We start from the raw sequence: 22,710 nt of genomic DNA, 5'->3' as shown, positions 1-22,710 counted from the left end.
CATGCCGGTGGCTGTGATCGATGTGATCTCCCTCCAGATAAACCGGGAAATTATACATCTAGGAATGTGCTGTTGTCCTCCAAAAAGTCTTCATAATGGCAATGTAGGTTAGGCTACTAATAGCATTGTCTAGGTTGGTCTGTTTGCCTGGCGGACACGAATCCAAAACATGGATTTGATTTATGGGAAAACCCCAAACAATTTCTGTCCAGTTTTGAAATGAAAGCTATTAGGTTATAATGTATATTTGGTTACACCATAAACATCAGTGACTAATTCAAGTGTAACTGATTAATGGGCAGTAAAAGTATTCCCTCACCCTGGATCATTTAGTTCAAATTTAAAATAAATACAGGTGTGTTGCTGGCCTTTTGTGTCCCACGTGTCTGCCTGGAGACCGTTGAAATATGTTATAAAAGGAAATGTTGCAGTGGATTTAGAATGATTTACTAACCCCAAAACATGATGGAAATTGGATCCATTGAGAGAAACATGGATTATTTTCCCAAGTGAATTGTTACAAGATTGTTTCAAACACGCAGATCATTTTCAGTCATACTATGAAACATATGATCAAAACATTTATTTGCCATTTGATCATATTAGCATGCTTCGATGTATTGTTTTGTGACAGAATGATGCTGACATTGTATTCATTTTTCTTCTAATACATCAGCAATAACATGATAGGCATAGCACTACACGAGACGTCTAGACGTAGTGTTTGACAAGTCCTTGTGCTCCTATGCATGGAGTAGGCCTAATTAGTGCTTTTGTTGAGATTATAACCTCTAAAAATCAAGGTCATTCATTCCCTAGAGATCATTTTCAACGTTCCTGGTTGTGATGACTGCTCACTGCTCCAGTATAAGGAATTAGAGCAATGGAAACATGTCTGTACAGAGCTGCATTGAGACTTATATTAACACACTTCGACAATGCCGTTATTGAATGCCTTTTCGCAGACAGGTCAGTATCATTGGGCTGTAAGAAGTCAATCTTTCTTTAACGTACTGCTTCCCCTATGCGTATTCGCATTATCCCCCTCTCGTTTGTTATAAATAAATGTTCACTCTATCCCCCTCTGCACCCCGCCTTTTTGCTGCATGCAGGTAGTTACCATTGTTATGCTGCCGAGTAGAGACGCTTCTGGAGCAGCATGTTAGCGCGTGTGTGTCTCTGGAGCCACACATTAGCATGTAGAAATATTCATAAATTACCACGTGGAGCTGGAACGATATGGCAGAGCTCAAAGCGGGAGGAATGACTAATATCTCCCTGCAACATCACTACCGTTTCCACACACTGCAGATATGTCGATGTTGCCCCCCGCAGATATTTGCCCCATGTCCCGCAGCCGTTTGTTCTTCTACGATAGTAAAACAAGTGATGTTCTCCCTTGTGAGGACATTTCCCACGTCCCCATGAGGCTAAAGTATATTTGAAATGTAGGGGTTAGGGAAAATAGGATTTTGAATGGAAATGTATTTTAGGTCCCAACAAGGATGGAATATAACTGTGTGTCTCGACTAAAGGCAGAACATTATTTAGGGGTCATTATAAGTACAGTTTAAACTCTTCCTCTTCTATTTCTCTCCTAATATAAACTGTATCAAATCATTTGTTTGGTATTAAATGATAACAATAGCCGTTTGGGCTTAGATAGGCCTATAGCTACCCCAATTAATTCCTCTAATGCAGGGATTCCCAAAACTTAAATAAGCGATAAAGCTAATTTCCTGCAATTCTACACATTTTGCCATGTCTTATGTGTGTTCATGTGATATCTGAATGACTCAAACATTACAACAAAATCAATGGGCTAAAAAACCTAGCTAAAAAAACGTTAGCTGACATGGACTGTATGGTCTGAAAAACATGGAGATACTTGGACAAACCTTATAAAGCTAGTATTCTTTGGTATCTGTATGATACATTTATTTGATAAAAGACAGATGGTTATTGGTCATTTTGGAGAGACCGAAGATAAACTTAGTTCTGTTTCCACTTTCCAACCATATAGTAACCATTCCATAACTTTACTTCAATTATATATATTTTATTCTATGAATAAGTCTTTCTGGGTCTGCCCAGACATGAGAACAAAGGATGTGGATGTTGAGATGTGAGAACATGCTTGGCTCAGCTGCGATGGTTCTGTGGGTGTCTGTACTGACTGACACGGATACGTCACAAATGGCAACCTATTTCCTACATAGTGCACAACTTTTGACCAAAGCCCCTGGTCAAAAGTAGTGCACTTTATAGGGAATAGAGTGTAATTTGAGATGCGTCCATGGTGCCTGGTGTCCAGATGTTAGCTGCTGCTGGCTGGCTATGTCCATGCCCATATGTTAATGGTACCTTCTCCACTCTGGCCTTGAGTCAGGGCCACATTCAGTCGAAAAATGTAGTGGAACATTGCAGAGGTCCAGGGTTGTGTCCAATAGGTACTACACAGGAGATCACTTTTTGAAGCTGGTGAAACAGTGAGATACTACTTGAATTTGTTCAATAAGAAAAGCTCATATTCATTGGTATGTTTAGCCCTACGGAGCATGACCCAGACTTCATTGCCTGTCCACATGCTGGCAAGAGAACTCCAGTTGTTGGCAAGGCGATTCCTGTTATCACTGAAGTATTTGTATAAAACCTGTCTGTAAACAGGCGAGACAAATGTTTTTCCTTACTGAGTTTAATGTTTAGTAGAATGTAAGAGGATCAATACATCAACTTTTTATTAAGAACATCAAATATTTTACCTGAAAGGTATTTATAAGGGTCGTTGTGTGGTTACTGGGTTCAGTTATAAAACATATTGGGTAGTTGACTTGACACGCCTTTTTTTGTTCGTAATGGAAAACAAATATATAACATCATTTTATTAAAGCTTTGTTTTTAAAAAACTTGGATCACAAGTAAATTCATGCACAGTATAATCCGTTTTCTTACAATTTTGAATCAATGGTGATAAATGCAGGGCCGGTCCTTGCGGTTCTGCCGCACCTAGCCAAGACCAAAAAATACCACCCGGGCGAAACTAGAATAGTCACAGTAAGCAAAATGTCGTTGAAAAGATGTGAGAAATACATATTTTCAGACGTTGAAGTTAGGTTCAATTTAGGCCCTGAATGAAAGGTGAAAAAGTATTTTTCGGACGTTCAAAAATACATATTTTCCGGACGTTCAAAAATACATATTTTCCGGGCGTTGAAATCAGGTTCATTTTCAGTTCTGAATTAAAGTTGAAAATATGCTACTAATTATCTGGATGTTGAAAATAAGTATTTTCCAGACGTATATGTTTGGGCCAAATCAAGGCTGGTCCATACCGGACAAAATCTGAACCAAACATTGACGTCTATGATTGGTTAAGATTTAGACCAGACCAAAAATAAATTACCATTGAAATCAAGGCCGGTCTGGACCGCACCAAATGTGAACTAAACATGATTGGTTCAGATTTGGTCCGGACCAAATACCAATGTCCGTGGATGTGGACATCAAGGCCGGGCAACACCAAAAAAAGACGTCTAAAAGGTGTCTGCATCGGTCTGTGCTTACTGAGGTATATCCTATAGTGTTCCCTGAAATTGAATTTCATAAATGCGTAACTGTGGTAAGCCTAATGTTTGTAAAACACCAAAAAAAGAAATCCAATCCGGACAGGACCAATAAAAGATGTCCAAAAGACATCGGCTCGTGCTTACTGGTGTGTAGCCTACCTTGTCGCCCACAATGGGATGTTATGAATGCCCATCCATGTTGTAGGCCTACCATTTGTAAAACAGGCTGTTGCATTGGCTTTATTAGTCCCGATTCCTATGACTAATCAATTTGGCTATTTGAGCTCTGAATATCAGCTACCCAACTCTATCAGGAGTTATCGTGAGCCTACTTGCAATGTGTTTACACAACGGGAAATGCAGAAGTGTTTTCTTTTTCGCTATGATCAGCTTGTCAATAATTGACGGATACAAACTTGAAACCACTGATCATGACAATGTGGTGAAACTCCTGGACAACAATTGTGATTGTCCATTTTACTTTGACCTGTTTTATTTGATTGGGCGCCATTTAGGTTAGGCTATTTGATCGGAGAAAAATGCATGATGTTAAAAGTGTCTGTTTTTTGACAACGTGGCAGAGAACTGCAGTGATGCGTCTCTCCAACAGCACAATGGAGAGGCGCGCTGGGAATGGACAAGCAAAATATTTTGCGCCCCTGCCTTTGACAAAGTGGACACTGCTTATCACAGGGCACCATCAGCACTCACCTAAAAAGTCCATATGCCACTGGTTGAGAGAAATTGTCATTGTTTTTGGTTTTGGGCAGTATTATGTTAGGTTGTATGTGTTGTTGTTGTAGGTGCGTTTTGGTCAGTTTAGCTCAGAAAATGGCACCCTTTCAATCTGGCGCTATAGGCGGCTGCCCAATGAGCAGACTGGCCTTGGATAAATATTCAAGTCTGTGACTGTTACAGGTAAAGGTTTTGAACTTTTAACTTAAGTAAATGAATGAAAAGAATTATACAATTCCTTTCCCCAAGTCAATTCATGGTTTTGGTGACAAAATGTAATCAATGTCCACATGGTGTGATTTAACATTTAGCCAGCATTTGGGCACCATTGTTTGGAGCGAGAGAGCTGGAGCACATGGTCTGAACAGATTGTAAGCTTTATCAGAAATATTTGTCAAAATATTGTACTTTTTTGCCATTGCCAAAAAAAGGGGTACATTTCTTAGTTCTTTGGTGTGACGACCTTTTAAAAGTATAACTTTAAAAAGTATAATCTTTTGGCCTCCCGGGTGGCGCAGTGGTCTAGAGCACTGCATCGCAGTGCTAGCTGCGCCACCAGAGTCTCTGGGTTCGCGCCCAGGCTCTGTCCCAGCCGGCCGCGACCGGGAGGTCCGTGGGGCGACGCACAATTGGCTTAGCGTCGTCCGGGTTATGGAGGGTTTGGCCGGTAGGGATATCCTTGTCTCATCGCGCTCCAGCGACTCCTGTGGCGGGCCGGGCGCAGTGCGCGCTAACCAAGGGGGCCAGGTACACGGTGTTTCCTCCGACACATTGGTGCGGCTGGCTTCCGGGTTGGAGGCGCGCTGTGTTAAGAAGCAGTGTGGCTTGGTTGGGTTGTGCTTCGGAGGACTTATGGCTTTCGACCTTCGTCTCTCCCGAGCCCGTACGGGAGTTGTAGCGATGAGACAAGATAGTAATTACTAGCGATTGGATACCACGAAAATTGGGGAGAAAAGGGGATAAAATGTATTTTTTTTTTTTTTTTTAAGTATAATCTTTTGACAATTTAACAATAGAAAAAGCTATTAAAATATGTTGTGGTTAAATTAAATGGTTAGCCCAGCTACCACATTTGGTTCCTTGGAAGTAGTGGGAATGTATGTTTTTGGTTTCACATTGGTTGTCGGAACAAACTTTCCTGACAGTTAAAACTGAACGTTTCTTAAATGTTTGAGAACAGAAGTGAAAATTTTGCCTGTTCTGGGGACATTTGTTTTTAGGTTGCAGGGAGGTTCTGAAAACGTTTTACTCTGGTTCCAAAAGTTTTCCTGGGATGTTTTATTCAATGCTCTGAGAACAGAAACTGTAGACTATTTGGAGGTTTTTGAATAACTTCCTTAAAATGTTCACTGAATGTTTCAATTAGACATTTAATAACACTGCTAAATTATTTTGGGTTACCATTTTTTTTTGTACCCCTTTCTCTCCCCAATTTCGTGATATCCAATTGGTGGTTACAGTCTTGTCCCATCGCTGCAACTCCAGTACGGGCTCGGGAGAGGCGAATGTCGAGAGCCATGCGTCCTCCGAAACCCAACCCTACCAAGCCGCAGTGCTTCTTGACACACTGCTTGCTTAACCCGGAAGCCAGCCGCACCAATGTGTCAGAGGAGACCGAAGTCAGTGTGCATGCATCCGGCCCGCCACAAGGAGTCGCTAGAGCACGATGGGACTGACCCTCCCCTAACCCGGACGATGCTGGGACAATTGTGCGCCATCTCCTGGTCGCGGCCGGCTGCGACACAGCCTGGGATCGGACACGGATGCGTTCCTTAGACCGCTGGGCCCTGGGTTAACTTTTTTGAACTCCAAGCACAGATAGTATACACGGAAATTAATTTCCTTAGGCATTAATCATGCAAACACATTTATGTTTTATTGTGACATGGCATCAGTAAGATTTCAACCAATAACCATCTGTTCTTTATCCATGGAATTAGTCCACTGCGTCATCATGATGGAGGTAGCATGCCATGTTTTCTTTACACATGCAAAGCTGTTCATTTTAGTCTATTCAAATAGACCGCATTTCAAAGCGAACAAGCGCTCATTAAGATCAGGTGTGCCCAATTAGTGGGTGTGGCCAACACACCTGAACACACTTAACAAGATAGAGGACAGAGAGAGTTTTGTTGATGCTGAGAATGGAATGTACAGTGCCGTGAAAAAGTATTTGCCCCATTTCTGATTTTCTCTATTTTTGCATATTTTTTTACACTGAATGTTATCAGATCTTCAACAAAAACCTAATATTATATAAATGGAACATTTTATTTAATTTGACATTTATTTAAACCAGGCAAATCAATTCTTATTAACGATGACGGCCTGGCAAGAGGCAAAATACCAGGTGCTGGTATTAAACATAAAAACAATATAATACAAAACGGACAACACAGCGAGAAGACACTGGCAACAGCACAAATACAACAGCAAACAAACAGTGGATGTGTGTGTGTGTGCGTGGAGGCATGTGTATGGTGTGTGTGAAGTAAAACATGCTTCCTTACATAAGGCAACGCAAACTAGTGACATCGTATTGATCAGTCTCACATCTCTGTGAAGGAATTTGGGCCCACTGTTTCATGCAGAACTACTTTAACTCCGCAAAGTTTGTGGGGTTTGGGGATGAACAGCTCGTTTTAGGTCCCGTCACAACATCTCAATCGAGTTTACGTCTCGACTTTGACTAGACCATTCCAAAATTGAAAATGTGTTGCTTATCAGTCTTTCTGATGTAGACTTGCTTGTGTGTTTTGGATCATTGTAATGCTGCATGACCCAGCTGTGCTTCAGCTCATGGATGGATGGCCTGACATTCTCCTTTATAATTATCTGATACAGAGCAGAATTCGTAGGTCCTGAGGCAGCAAAGCATCCCCAAATCATCACACTACCACCACCATGCTTGACCGCTGGTATGACGTTCCTACTGTGTGTGGAATGCAGTGTTTGATTTTCGCCAGACATAACGAGACCTATGTCGGGACTGATGCCGTCCACGCTGTGGGTAGGTCGGGTTCTGGGTTCGCTTTGCGGCCAGGTACACCTCAATGTTTTGGCGGTCTACCAGAGTGACCTTACCATTAGCATTATTCTTGTCTCAAAAATGAAGCCATGCAAGTATTAGTACCCACGGCCGGTACAGTGAAACTGCGAATGGATAATTAAATCAGTTATATTTCCTTTGATTGCTCCAACATTACTTGGATGACTGCAGCAATTCTAGAGCTAAATTAAACCAACACGTGCTGACCTTTGGGGATGCGTGCATTCAATCAGACCCAAAACCCATGCAGGGTAGTCTCGGGCACCACGAACGCTTTTCGATCATACGTTCTGTGCCTACCATGGTGACCACGGGTAACAGTGAGTCAGGGTTCGCTTTTGGGGAGAGAGCCCAAGAAACAGCAACCAAAATCCAAGGAAGGCAAGCAGGTGCCTAAATTAACCACTCCTGACTCGGGGAGGTAGTGACGAAAAATAACAATACAGGACTCTTTCGAAGCCCTTCAATTGTAATGAGTACACTTTAAATATTTTAATGAGGATCCAGACACTTCTAAACATCAGTAATGGTGAAATGTATTGTTATTTTTAAGTCAAATTTGACTGCCTGTTGTCAATTGTCCATCGGTCTGACATAATGTCTAATGGGGTGACGCCAATAAATGAAAGGAAAAAAAGGTGTTGTCTTGAACAAAATGTAGAAATAACTGTTAAGCATGAGGCAGGTTAACATCATCATAATACACAATTGGACAAATTGGCACCCCGAAGGTGGAACAAGCACTTTTCTTTTCCTACTTACACTGACTTTGCTGATAACTACTTTGTTGAGGGAAAATCTACTTGCTGCGATTGTGAAATGTTGTCTCACCTAGCGATCTTAAGATGAATGCACTAATGTAAGTCTTTATGGATAAGAGCGTCTGCTAAATGACTAAATTGTAAATGTAAATGTAATCTAGGTTTAGTAAAATTACTGAATCTTACTCAAAATGTAATGGGGAGACACTTTGTTACCATCATTATAGAAGGAAATTACGTGTTTTTTCATCTGAAATTCCAGAATATGATTACTGATTTAAAGACAGAGGTAACAAAATATTTTTATTGTCTATTTGGGAATCATTAAACCTTTATATTAGCATTCATTATGATATCACACCAGAGGACACATTCAAGGAACTAATGCATTAAATGGTTAATTCAATTGGATTAAAACATGTATTGAAGGTGGCCACATAACATTCTGAATTGTTTAGACATAGTTTATTGGAACTATATATTTTGAAACTTAAATTTTAGAATAAATATTTTTTTCACTTTTGGTTTGGCCATAATGTCAACTACCCATTTGCAGTTTGCCGAGACTAGGTCTGATCCTTTTATGCATTCAAAACAATGTCAGTGTCTGTGTACGCTCCATGAATATGCACAGTTTAAATCAGCAATGCAAAAGCGACAGTACTTCTTGGTGATGTCTCTGGAATGGATAGTACGATTTTGACTCCGTAATTAGGCCTGGGCTAAGGCATAACTGAGCAGTTTCATACAAATTACCATAAAGGCCACCATTCTCATTTGATCTACCCAGCTGTGGAAACACCCTGCCCATCTCCCATTGTCCAGTAGAGAGAGATGGAGAGTGTGTGTGTGTGCGTGTGTGCGTGTGTGCGTGCGTGTGTGCGTGCGTGTGTGTGTGTGTGTGTGTGTGTGTGTGTGTGTGTGTGTGTGTGTGTGTGTGTGTGTGTGTGTGTGTGCGTGCGTGCGTGCGTGCGTGCGTGCGTGCGTGCGTGCGTGCGTGCGTATCTCTCAGAAGAGCAGAGGCAGCCAGTGTCACATTTCTAATAGGTGAATTAGCTCCATCTCACATGGAGCTGTGCACACTACAGGCCATTAAACTGTCGCCTCTCAATAGGGTTTTACCCCATTAGTCTTATTTACAACCCCCTTTCACAGCAGTGAGGTTCGCTTTACACAACAACTAACCAACCGCTCAACGAGGAAGAAGAATGGTTGAGATGGATAGACCATCTGTCAATGCATAGTTGCGTTTCTTTATTTTGCTAGGCTGCTGTGCTATATTAATTTGCCTTGGGTCAGACGTTTGGTGCTTGTGTTTTTTGGTGCATGGATGATAAGTTGAACCGTGGAGGCTTTTGGTGTTTTTATGGAAATTGACAGAGGAAGCCAGTCTTATGGAATGAACTTGGCTTCCATATGTTTGCAGTGTGTTTTAGTCAAACGTCTTGCCGTGTCTTGGCAAATCTGTAAGGGTCCAGGTGGAACGGTGCTCAGTGGTGGCCGGGTATGTCAGAATGTCACTACTAGTGACTGAATCTGATGATATACTGTAGCTGCATTAAAAAAAAAAAAAAAAAATTATCAGTGCTTACTGGTAACTATGTTATGAAATGTAAGCTCCTTAGCTACCGGTACTCTACCTGTTTTTACCTATCATCAACCAATTACGTGTCTAGCCTACAATCACTAACTCCTATAAATAGCGTTATAACATAACGTCGATATTGAGCATTTGATTAATATTGACTGTTCTATTTGTGAGTCGTGATCCTCAGAGAAGTGAAAGTGGATCTTTAAAAGGGTAACAATAGGCCTTTTATGTGAAACATGTTCTCATTCCCTCTGTTAGTTCCAGGGAACCATGTGACCTGCTCTCTGTCATTCAGGTCATGTCAGCCTGTGCAGCCTCTCTGTCCCTCTTTGAGGAGACTGTTTCTGTGAATGTTCCATTCATTACATCCATCCCATAGAGTTAGATGCCCGTGTGGATTAATGTCTGACAGAGAAGAGGCATTGACCAAGTCCCAAATGGCACCCTATTCCCTATATAGTGCACTACTTTTACAAGAGCTCTATGGGCCCTGGTCAAAGTAGTGTACCATGTAGGGACTAGGGTGCCATTTGGGATGTAATAATGGTATCCAGCCAGATTCATTCACAATTTATATGACACTGGATGGAGTTGGAAGTGTATTCTCTCTTCCAACCACTAGGTGGACAGACAGAGATTTCTGACTCTATGGTTGCCCTGCAGTGATTCTGTTTCTTTGATAGCAGGAAGGAGGATGCACCTCAACCTAGTGCTACTTTAGGCATAGGTATGGCCACATTTTCCCCAATACAACATGTGGCAATACAGTGATATTTATCCAATTCCATGTTTTAATTGGCAGAGGTTTAAAAGCTTTTATAGGAATGTGGCACCATTGGCAAGCTGCTTAGGTCAAATCTAGATTCCAAGAGAGAGAGAAGCTGAGAACACTGACATTGAAATAACCCCAGGGCTTTTTTATTTGAGTTCCGGAAGTCTTCTCTGGAATCAAGTACATTCAGGTCAGGCCTTTCTGTCATGTCAATTAGGGTCATTTACTGGAAAATATGAAACAATTCGGCCTTCTGGTATAAGGCATTTATTAAAGGTGTTATTTAAAATCATTATTAGCTGCATAGTGCTTGGTCAATTCACAGATGAAAAATGCTATTACAAAGCAAACTGAATATTTGAATTATTAGCTCATGTATTGGTTGTTTATGTATAGGTTATTCATTCACTAGCGTTTTTCCCTCTTTTGCATGGTCATGGGGGAGGCTATCCTCTCCTCATTAGTCGTCTGAATCGGTATGAAAATCCTCTTAACGCAGAACCCATGTTCTTTATACAAGCAGTTGAATAACCCTGGCTGGATAATTCCATTACTCAACTAGCCAGCCAGACTGTCGGATATCCTCTCTGTGTCCACGGCTCCATACCTTTGTCGGTTACATGGTGGGATTTATTTTGAAACCTAACCTCTTTCTTTCTTTCTTTCTTTCTTTCTTTCTTTCTTTCTTTCTTTCTTTCTTTCTTTCTATCTCCTTTATGGCCTGACCAGCAGCTGCAGGGTTAATGTTTAGCAGCAGCAGCAGAGGCAGTAGTTTTAAGAGGAGGAGAGTGGAGAGGTGGGGGCTAGTCCACAGCTGTTGTAGTAGGCAGGGTCTATTGGGGCAGGAAGCCTGCCTCCCCACTCGCCCTGGAACAATGGGAGATATGGCAGCCACTGCAGACAGACAGCACAGGGCAAGCAGAGAGAGATACACAATGCACATTCCCAAGGACTGGCCTTTTCTATCAGTAGTATAAACTGGAAGACATCACCTTGAGGAAAAACCCCTTCTTCAATCGGAAGGGCTCTTTCGGATGTTTTAAGAGGATGCTAGGAAACAGAGCAAGGTGAGCCTGGTTGGTCATTTTAGGACACACACATTGAAAATCAGAAAAATATGTCACTGTTAAAACTGATTTTGCGCTGTTATGGTGATTTTAGGGTGGTATTCTGATGCCGTTGTCTGCGTAGATTTGACTTGTAGGCTGGTTGTGACAGGTGACGTGACAGAACCATAACAGATGATGTATTAGCTGTGGTCTGAGAGGACAGATGGACATGGGAAGCAGAGCTCAGATGCCCACTGCCAGGTCCCTTACTTTCTGTGTCATAGTGATCAGTGGACTAGCCTACATTTTGGGGCAGCACTAAATAAACAGTTTCCATAAGCATATTAGTATTAGAAGATCATAGAAGAGGAGGGACATGTGTACATGAATCTTGTTTGTTGTTCAGTGTGCCCAATTATGACAAAATCTCCCTTGTCTTGCTGTATCAGTACTGGCAGCCTTGTAATTCTGTTCCAGTGGGGAGGACGGATGGTGTAGGGTGGGGTTTTCGGGGTTGCCTGGCAAAGATTTTGAAATATCACAGAGAGGCCTGCACCATTCTGTTGGATTACGCTCAGACATGGCATTGGTCCAACCTCTGGATTCTTTTGGGAATCGTCCCTCCCTTCCCCAAATCTGTTATTCCCTCTCTCCTCTATCTTTCCCCTCTACCTTCAGTCAAAACGTTGATATTGGATTATCAGGCCCAATGTTATTTTGGCTAAACATCAGAAGCCATAGTAACAAAGGAATCCGATTAGTATGAATCTAGTCTATGTACCATCTCACTATGCTTAGATGTATGCCTACAGTGGCATATTTTAGTGATCATGGTTATAATTGCATTGTTGTTCCTATGAGGTGTGGTTCCTAATTTGTCTGAATGGGTCTTCTGTGCTGTTGTTTACCCCTCCTGCCTACACACTTGTTTGTTCACACCGAGAGAACTCCAATCTGTGCCATCCCAAATTGCCAAAAGGGAAGGGTGGTATTTGATAAAACCTGAGACAGCCTCCGCTCGGCGGCAGCAGCCAAATCCCCAAGTGTGTGCCTGACATGATTTAAGGAGCTTGAAGGTTTTTGGTTCTGCTGAGTTGTCTTTGATTTGTACTGTAACCCCCCATTCCATGAATATAAAGTATAAGTCTGCTGCTTGGCTCATTCCTCGTGGTGTGCATCACACCAGACCCAGCCACTTTGAACTCTGAGCTCCATTCGGATGACCTCACAGAACACAGCATAATATCAATATCAATGTTGCCAGCCGCCACAGGCAAAACACATTCTCAAGAAAATCATTATGAAGAAGTGCTATTTTTTTGCGGTCTCTTGGATGTGTCAGGTGTGTGCACACAGTAACATTATATGCCAATGGCAAAACCCATTCTCAAGGAATCATTACTCAAGTGCCATTTTGTCTGGTCTCTTAGATGTGATCAGCCATTTTGTCTGGTCTCTTGGATGTGATCAGATGAGCAGCTAATAACACAATATGGCTATGGCAAGTGAATCATAACAATAATCTATTACACTTGTTTCGTGTCGCTCGACAACAGATAGCCAAGATCACAGATCAGGATTTTCACACATGGAGCAGGTGTGTTCTCCTGACTCTGCAGACTCCTCTGCTCTAGTTAATCTGCAGCTGAAAGCCAGAGTGGAAAAGGCAGATGCTAAATACTGCTAAACCCATTTGGAGTTGATGAGATCTAAAAGGGATCAGCCGTGGTTCCCATGTGGGCTGCTTGGGAGTGAAGAGTTAATGCTGTAGCTCTGTCTAAACTCATCTCGTCTGAAGGAACGCGGCCAGACTAGACTGAATCTGAAGCCAATGGCAGTGACTGAACATGCTCCCATTTAGCAAGTTACAGTATGAGGATAAGACTGCTTCCCAAATGACACCCTATTCCCTATGTAGTGCCTAGTAGTGAACTACATAGGGAATAGGGTGCCATTTGGGAGTCAACCTATGGCAGCGAGCGTCTGACCGTGCTCCCATTTATCAATGAGGGCAAGTCTTGTGGAAACGAAACATAATTACCAATGAGAGTACAGTAATGGGAAATCCCAGATTACCGACTAGACTACATGGAGGTTCAATACAGTGATTGTAATACCGGGTGTCTGCAGCCTGCATGCCATAGTGTTATCACTGGAACATGAAAGGGGACTTCGAAACGCTACTGGGTCTCTCTGCTGAATTATTCATCCATCTTTCTTTCATTACACTTTACAATGACTTAAGACTCGAGATGAAAAGAAGGGAAGATGAGATGGAGAGAGAGGGGGGATTGTGGTTTTGGCGTGGAGGCTGCCGTCTGCAGACGTTGTCCCCCGCAGGGCATGGAGATTCCTCTCATATTCCTGGTCTGTCTGACAGGACAGGAAGACCATTCCAGTTCCATAGCCTGTCCCAATTCGCTTCCTACCACTTCCCCTTAGCCTTAACCCTTCGATGTGTGCAGATCTGTAAAGTGGAGAAAATATGGTGGAAGCTCCAGACCCTTCAGATATTCAATCATCAAAGGGTTAGGGCCAATGAGGAGGGAGAGTTGCAGAATTCAAACTGACTGCCTATTCTAATGTGACAGTCACATTCATTGCGTTTGGTCAACACCAAAAAAAAACTATATCAAGCTGCGCTCTCCTCTGTCGAGATGACAGGGATGTGATGTTTGAGTGTCCATCTGGGGAAATCAAAATGGAGCAAGATAAATATGGCCTTGATGTCATAAACATGGCACGACAGAGATGGTCGCCTCGCATTCTTAGGAAACTATGCAGTATTTAGTTTTTTTATGTATTATTTCTTACACTGTTACCCCAGGAAATCTTAAGTCTTATTACATACAGCCAGGAAGAACTATTGGATACAAGAGCAACGTCAACTTACCAGCATCACGACCAGGAATACGACTTTCCAGAAGCGGATCCTCCGTTTGGTTCACCACCTAGGACAATGGATCGGATCCCAGTAGGCGACCCTAAACAATGGTGCCGCAGAAGGGGCAGACGGAGAGGTCTTCTGGTCAGGCTCCGTAGAGAGGCACATCGCCCACCGCTCCTGAGTATACTACTCCAATGTCCAGTCTCTCGACAACAAGGTAGATGAAATTCGAGCAAGGGTTACCTTCCAGAGAGACATCAGAGATTGTAACATTCTCTGTTTCACGGAAACATGGCTCACTCGGGATACGTTATCAGAGTCGGTACAGCCACCCGGTTTCTTCACGCATCGCGCCAACAGAAACAAACATCTCTCTAGTAAGAAGAAGAGTGGGGGTGTATGCCGTATGATTAACGAGTCGTGTTGTGATCATAACAACATACAGGAACTCAAGTCCTTTTGTTCACCTGACCTAGAATTCCTTACAATCAAATGCCGACCACATTATCTGCAAAGAGAATTCACTTCAATTATAATCACAGCCGTGTATATCCCCCCCAGGCAGACACCTCAACGGCCCTGAAAGAACTTTGTTGGACTCTATGTAACCTGGAAACCACATATCCTGAGGCTGCATTTATTGTAGCTGGGGATTTTAACAAAGCTAATCTGAAAACAAGGCTCCCTAAATTTTATCAGCATATAGAATGCGCGACCCGGGCTGGCAGCATTGCTACTCTAACTTCCGCGACGCATTCAAAGCCCTCCCTCTCCTTCCTTTCGGCAAATCTGACCACGACTCCATTTTACTGCTCCCAGCCTATAGACAGAAACTTGAACAGGAAACGCCCATGCTCATGTCTGTTCAACGCTGGTCCGACCAATCTGATTCCATGCTTCAAGATTGCTTCGATCACGTGGACTGGGATATGTTCCGGATAGCCTCAGACAACAACATTGATGTATACGCTGATTCGGTGAGCGAGTTTATTAGCAAGTGCATCGGTGATGTTGTACCCACGGTGACTATTAAAACCTTCCCCAACCAGAAACCGTGGATTGATGGCAGCATTCACGCAACACTGAAAGCGCAAACCTCTGCTTTTAATCATAGCAAGGCGACCGGAAACATGCCAGAATACAAACAGTGCAGCTATTCCCTCCGCAAGGCAATCAAACAAAGAGACAAAGTAGAGTCGTAATTCAACAGCTCAGACACGAGACGTATGTGGCAGGGTCTACAGTCAATCACGGATTACAAAAAGAAAACCAACCCCGTCGCGGACACCGACCTCTTTCTCCCAGACAAACTAAACAACTTTTCTCGCTTTGAAGACAATACAGTGCCACTGACACGTCCCTCTACTAAAACCTGCAGGCTGTCCTTCACCGTAGCCAATGTGAGTAAAACATTTAAACATGTTAACCCTCGCAAGGCTGCCGGCCCAGACGCATCCCTAACCTGGTGTGTTTACGGACATATTCAATCAATCCCTATCCCAGTCTGCTGTTCCCACATGCTTCAAGAGGGCCACCATTGTTCCTGTTCCCAAGAAAGCTAAGGTAACTGAGATATACGTCTATTGCCCCGTAGCACTCACTTCCGTCATCATGAAGTGCTTTGAGAGACTAGTCAAGGATCATATTACCTCCACCCTACCTGACACCCTAGACCCACTCCAATTTGCTTACCGCCCTAATAGGTCTACAGATGATGCAATCACACTGCCCATTGCCCTAACCCATCTGGACAAGAGGAATACCTATGTAAGAATGCTGTTCATCGATTACAGCTCAGCATTTAACACCATAGTAATCCCCAAACTCTTCAATAAGCTCTGGGTCTCGACCCCGCCCTGTGCAACTGGGTCCTGGACTTGCTGACGGGCCGCCCCCAGGTGGTGAGGGTAGGAAACAACATCTCCGCCCCACTGATCCTCAACACTGGAGCCCCACAAGGGTGCGTTCTCAGCTCTCTCCTGTACTCCCTGTTCACCCATGACTGCGTGGCCATGCACGCCTCCAACTCAATCATCAAGTTTGCAGACGACACTACAGTGGTAGGCTTGATTACCAACAACGACGAGATGGCCTACAGGGAGGAGGTGAGGACCCTTGGAGTATGGTGTCAGGAAAATAACCTCACACTCAACGTCATAAAAACAAAGGAGATGATCGTGGACTTCAGGAAACAGCAGAGGGAGCACCCCCCCCCCCCACATCGACGGGACAGTAGTGGAGAAGGTGGAAAGTTGTAAGTTCCTCGGTGTACACATTACAGACAAACTGAAATGGTCCACCCACACAGACAGTGTGGAGAAGAAGGCGCAACAGTGCCTCTTCAACCTCAGGAGGCTGAAGAAATGTGGCTTGGCACCGAAAACACTCACAAACTTTTACAGATGCACAATCAAGAGCATCCTGTTGGGCTGTATCACCGCCTATTACGTCAACTGCTCCGCCCACAACAATAAGGCTCACCAGAGGCTAATGAGGTCTGCACAACGCATCACCGGGGGCAGCTACCTGCCCTCCAGGACACCTACACCACCCTATGTCACAGGAAGGCCATAAAGATCATCAAGGACAACAACCACCCAAGCCACTGCCTGTTCACCCCGTGATCATCCAGAAGGCGAGGTCAGTACAGGTGCATCAAAGCTGGGACCGAGAGACTGAAAAACAGCTTCTGTCTCAAGGCCATCAGAATGTTAAAGTCACCAAAAATGTGAATATTATCTGCCGTGACTACAAGGACTGATAGGAATTCAGGGAACTCTGTGAGGAACGCTGTATATGGCCCAGGAGGCCTGTAAACAGTAGCTGTAACGTCCGCTTCCAACTCACACTCAAACACGTAGATCCCCTGAACGCAGCTCACTCTCCCGATCCCAATCACCTGAATTCTGATCACCTGTTCACACACCTGTATGTTATTATCACACACTATTTAGTTCAGTTATTTGCACCTCATCTTTGTGAGGTATTGTTTTTCCTCCCGTGTGATAATCCTCCCGTGTATGATAATCCTCCCGTGTATGATAGTTTTTGCCCGCCTCACTATTGCCTTTTGCCTGTACTTCAGCATATCAGATTTCCTTTTATCAACATATTGCCTGATCTCCCGGTCGACGTTACTAGCCTTTTCCCTGCCTGTACTGTTGCCTGTTTGGCTCCCCTGTGTATGACCTTCTGCCTACACCTGGACCCAGCTACCTGCCTCCTCCTGTGGTTCTTTACGGATAAACACCTGCTGAGCCCTGCGCTTGAAACCAGCTCTCTGTCTCCCATCGTGTTCATTACAGTAGCTATAAAAAGTTATTTAGGCTGCATATATTTCATGACTAGAAGCTCAAAAGACGAAAACACAGTCGTTATTTATTTTATTTGCTGTCATAAATGTTTGCAACAACTCTGCCTTTGCAGAAGGCACGGGGGATATGGTCACTAGGGTAACCAGGAGGAAAGGCCTCATTTAAACAGCCATCACTAACATTGAGTGGCTGCTGCCAACATACTGACTCAAATCTCTAGCCACTTTAATAATAAAAAAGTTGATGTAATAAATGTATCACTAGTCACTTTAAACAATGCCACTTTATATAATGTTTACATACCCTACATTACTCATCTCATATGTATATACTGTACTCTATACCATCTACTGCATCTGGCCTATGCCGCGCGGCCATCGCTCATCCATATATTTATTTGTACATGTTCTTATTCATTCCTTTACACTTGTGTGTATAAGGTAGTTGTTGTGAAATTGTTAGATTACTTGTTAGATATTACTGCACGGTCGGAACTAAAAGCACAAGCATTTTGCTACACTCGCATTAACATCTGCTAACCATGTGTATGTGACCAATAACATTTGATTTGATTTGTATAAAATTAACGCTTGATGTCTGCAAACCGCACGAAATCCCCAACTGAAAAATGCTCTGACTGGAAAAGGGAGGGGGGGAGAGTTGAGAGGATGATAATAACAAGATGTGTCATTTCGTTTTTTCCCTCAGCTCCTTGGCTCTGACGTGGGGAGAGTAGAGAAGTGGCTTACACGCACAGGAGTAAGACTGAGTACTCTGCTCTAAGGAGAGCTGGCATCACAGGTGAGTGTGTTCTAGAAGACTCTATTCTACTCTACTGTTGTATGTTCTTTGGCTTTCTGTACGTTTCCAACTATGAAAATGGACCTTCCTAGCAATATCTTCTGGGTATTATACCTTCAGGAGACAGCATGCTTGGCTATTTATTTCTGGCGCATGACACGTTTCTTTTGCAGGCCTATAGTGTTACACATTTTCTTCTCCTTATAAAATCTCCTACAATGTCCTCAGGATTACTTTTTTTACAGCAGATATCCATTTTTACAGCCATTGCAGAGGGAAAAAAGTGTTATATGCATTCCGGCTCAGTGATGACATGATATATCTTGTTTTGTTCTTTTGCTGTTCCCTTTAAACTGAAAATTGTGCGTCGTTTCACCTGGTTTAGTCTATCTATTTGACGAAAGAGCAGGGGGGGTGGAAGCATCATTGAAAAAGAGCAGTGGAGGAGGAAGCATCATTGAAAAAGAGCAGAGGGGGTGGAAGCATCATGGAAAAACAGCAGTGGGGGTGGAAGCATCATGGAAAAACAGCAGTGGGGGTGGAAGCATCATTGAAAAAGAGCAGTGGGGGTGGAAGCATCATTGAAAAAGAGCAGAGGGGGTGGAAGCATCATTAAAAAACAGCAGTGGGGGTGGAAGCATCATTGAAAAAGAGCAGTGGGGGTGGAAGCATCATTGAAAAAGAGCAGAGGGGGTGGAAGCATCATTGAAAAACAGCAGTGGGGGTGGAAGCATCATTGAAAAAGAGCAGTGGGGTGGAAGCATCATTGAAAAAGAGCTTCATGGTGTTCAGGGTTCCCCTTTGTTGTCTCTGTACTTCACTCTCTGTTTTCTCTTCATGTCCTTTGTTATCTCTGTACTTCACTCTCTGTTTTCTCTTCATGTCCTTTGTTGTCTCTGTACTTCACTCTCTGTTTTCTCTTCATGTCCTTTGTTGTCTCTGTACTTCACTCTCTGTTTTCTCTTCATGTCCTTTGTTGTCTCTGTACTTCACTCTCTGTTTTCTCTTCATGTCCTTTGTTGTCTCTGTACTTCACTCTCTGTTTTCTCTTCATGTCCTTTGTTGTCTCTGTACTTCACTCTCTGTTTTCTCTTCATGTCCTTTGTTGTCTCTGTACTTCACTCTCTGTTTTCTCTTCATGTCCTTTGTTGTCTCTGTACTTCACTCTCTGTTTTCTCTTCATGTCCTTTGTTATCTCTGTACTTCACTCTCTGTTTTCTCTTCATGTCCTTTGTTGTCTCTGTACTTCACTCTCTGTTTTCTCTTCATGTCCTTTGTTATCTCTGTACTTCACTCTCTGTTTTCTCTTCATGTCCTTTGTTGTCTCTGTACTTCACTCTCTGTTTTCTCTTCATGTCCTTTGTTGTCTCTGTACTTCACTCTCTGTATTCTCTTCATGTCCTTTGTTATCTCTGTACTTCACTCTCTGTTTTCTATTCATGTCCTTTTTAGCGAATGTCACAGTGTCAGTATCCTTTTGTGGCATTTGAACAGGAAACAGGGGCAGATTCTCTGTCACTGTGATGCTGTCACATTGATGGTGGTGAAAATCGTATTTGCTTTTTTAGAGGTTCCTTTTTTTAGATCCTCCTGTGTGTCAGTCAACAGAGGAAATATCTGGGTTATTAATGATCAGGCACTCAAGGGATGAGGGTGAAGCTTCTGTTCTATGTATCTCACGGGCAGACAGCCCTTATCTACAATCTCCTTTTGCATTCAGTGCTTCTCTGTGGGTCTCAGTCTCATATCAGCACATTTCTGGAGCAGGGCACCTCTCTCTCTCTTCTCCCATTCTCTTTCTCCGCTCTCTCACTCCCCCCCCCCCCCTCCCACGCTCTCTCCCTCCCCACCCCTTGCTCCCTGCCTGGCACGGCAGTCTCTGGGCAGACACACTGATCTCCTCTCCCTGTGAATGGTTATCTGTTTGGGCACGCAGAAGCTAGTCAGCGGCCTAAGCACCACCCCCACAATGACAATGCTGTCCTTCACCACACTACAGTTGACCCCTACAGTTCTCTGTGACCCCTGCCTAGAATTTCATTGTATCCGCCGTGATCGGATGTAGGATCTGTTGTATAATCAATATCAGTTGAATTGGTCTGATGGGGGGGAAGAGGATGAGGTTAAGGATGGGGGAGAGAGCATGAGGGTGGGTGAATCAGCTTTGATCAAGCTGCAATCGATAAATTGTGTCACTTTAGAATTGTCTGGATTAAATTCAGAAAAGAGGCATTCTCCTTTATCACTTTGTTTTGGTCGCGATTCAAGGTTCTGCACCACAGAGTACAGTACCTAGCAACAGCAGCATCTACCATGTTATATTTAGTCTCACTTTTATGTTTTGTTTAATGTGGAGTTCACATGGAGTTCCATCCCACTGGGCACGGACGTCATTTCAACGTGGAGTTTTACTTTACGTTTGGTAGAGTTGTCAACACAGTGAGATCAAAAACAGAATTCCAACATGCCATTGGATTTAGGTCCAAAGTTGGTTGGGAAAAAGACAAAATGCCCTGACGTTGATACTTAAAAAAAAAAAAATCCAATCAGTTTTCCATGTTGATTCAATGCCATCACATCCCTAAACATGATTTAAATGACGCTGAAACAATGTTGATCCAACCAGTTTTTGCCCAGTTAGATGTGTGAACGTTCCCGAGAACACGCAGATGCTGTTAATACTTCTACTTGCACACAATCCCGGATCCGGGAGCACCCCCATCAGTAAAAAAGCTGACTAGCATAGCCTAGCATAGCGTCACAAGTAAATACTAGCATCTAAATATCATTAAATCACAAGTCCAAGACACCAGATGAAAGATACACATCTTGTGAATCCAGCCATCATTTCTGATTTTTAAAATGTTTTACAGGGAAGACACAATATGTAAATCTATTAGCTAACCACGATAGCAAAAGACACAACTTTTTTTCCCACCATTTTTTTCCTGCATAGGTAGCTATCACAATTTCGACCAAATAAAGATATAAATAGTCACTAACCAAGAAACAACTTCATCAGATGACAGTCAGATAACATATTTATTGTATAGCATATGTTTTGTTAGAAAAATGTGCATATTTCAGGTATAAATCATAGTTTACCATTGCAGCCACCATCACAACTCTCACCAAAGCAACTAGAATAACTACAAAGACCAACGTGAATTACCTAAATACTCATCATAAAACATTTATGAAAAATACACAGCGTACAGCAAATGAAAGACAAAGATCTTGTGAATCCAGCCAATGTTTCAGATTTTTTAAGTGTTTTACAGCGAAAACACAATATAGCATTATATTAGCTTACTACAATAGCCAACCACACAACAGCATTGATTCAAGCCAACAATAACGATAACGAATAAACCAGCAAAAGATATACATTTTTTCACTAACCTTCTCAAACTTCTTCAGATGACAGTCCTATAACATCATATTACACAATACATATAGAGTTTGTTCGAAAATGTGCATATTTAGCGGCACAAATCGTGGTTATACAATGAGAATAGTAGCCAAGCTGCCAACAATATGTCGGGAGAAATCTTGGGAGAGGCACCTAATCTAATCAGTAACTAATCATAAACGACTAAAAAATACAGGTTGGACAGCAAATGAAAGATACATTAGTTCTTAATGCAACCGCTGTGTTAGATTTTTAAAATTAACGTTACTACGACATACAGCGTGCGTTAAAGCGAGACCGCAACAAAATTAATGGCGGAATATGAGTTTAACATTTTTCAACAGAACAACGAATTAACATCATAAATAGTTCTTACTTTTTGATGAGCTCCCATCAGAATCTTGGGCAAGTTGTCCTTTGTCCAAAAGAATCGTTGCTCGGTTGTAGATTGTCGCTTTCAACTTTGAAATTAGCAGTAAACATTAGCCATGTGGCCCAGACGTGCCCAACTCACTAGAACGCAGCACAAATAAATATCCGAAAATCGCAATATACTGATATAAACTGATATAACTCGGTTTAAAATAACAACATTATGATGTCTTTAACACCTATATCGAATAAAATCAGAGCCGGATATATCTAAGGGCTATAACGGGAGCTTTCTAGAATGCCATCCTGAGGTCTGTCTTGCAACATGGCGAATGAAGGAAAGACCGGACCCCACGTTCCCAGTCCATTTATATGGCCTCAGATCTGCCTAGCAACTCCAT

General features: G+C 42.7%; 1 protein-coding gene across 3 annotated transcripts in view; it reads left to right on the top strand.

The window, feature by feature from the left end:
• The window catches only part of nckap5l (NCK-associated protein 5-like), a 51,810-nt gene that overhangs the window by 742 nt on the left and 28,358 nt on the right, over positions 1-22,710 (top strand). For 2 of the 3 annotated variants that reach the window (XM_055931162.1, XM_055931161.1), the window contains exon 2: positions 18,433-18,525. The gene's annotated coding sequence lies outside the window, so the exon portion shown is untranslated. Of the gene's footprint in view, positions 1-11,296; positions 11,542-18,432; positions 18,526-22,710 lie in introns of those variants that run through there. The other variant, XM_055931159.1, reaches the window with a different exon arrangement.

Source organism: Salvelinus fontinalis, chromosome 8, assembly GCF_029448725.1.
Source record: "Salvelinus fontinalis isolate EN_2023a chromosome 8, ASM2944872v1, whole genome shotgun sequence".
NCBI classification, from domain to species: Eukaryota; Metazoa; Chordata; class Actinopteri; order Salmoniformes; family Salmonidae; genus Salvelinus; species Salvelinus fontinalis.
The sequence above is the reverse complement of the archived record's forward strand: the minus strand, read 5'-3'. Positions and strand labels throughout refer to the sequence as shown.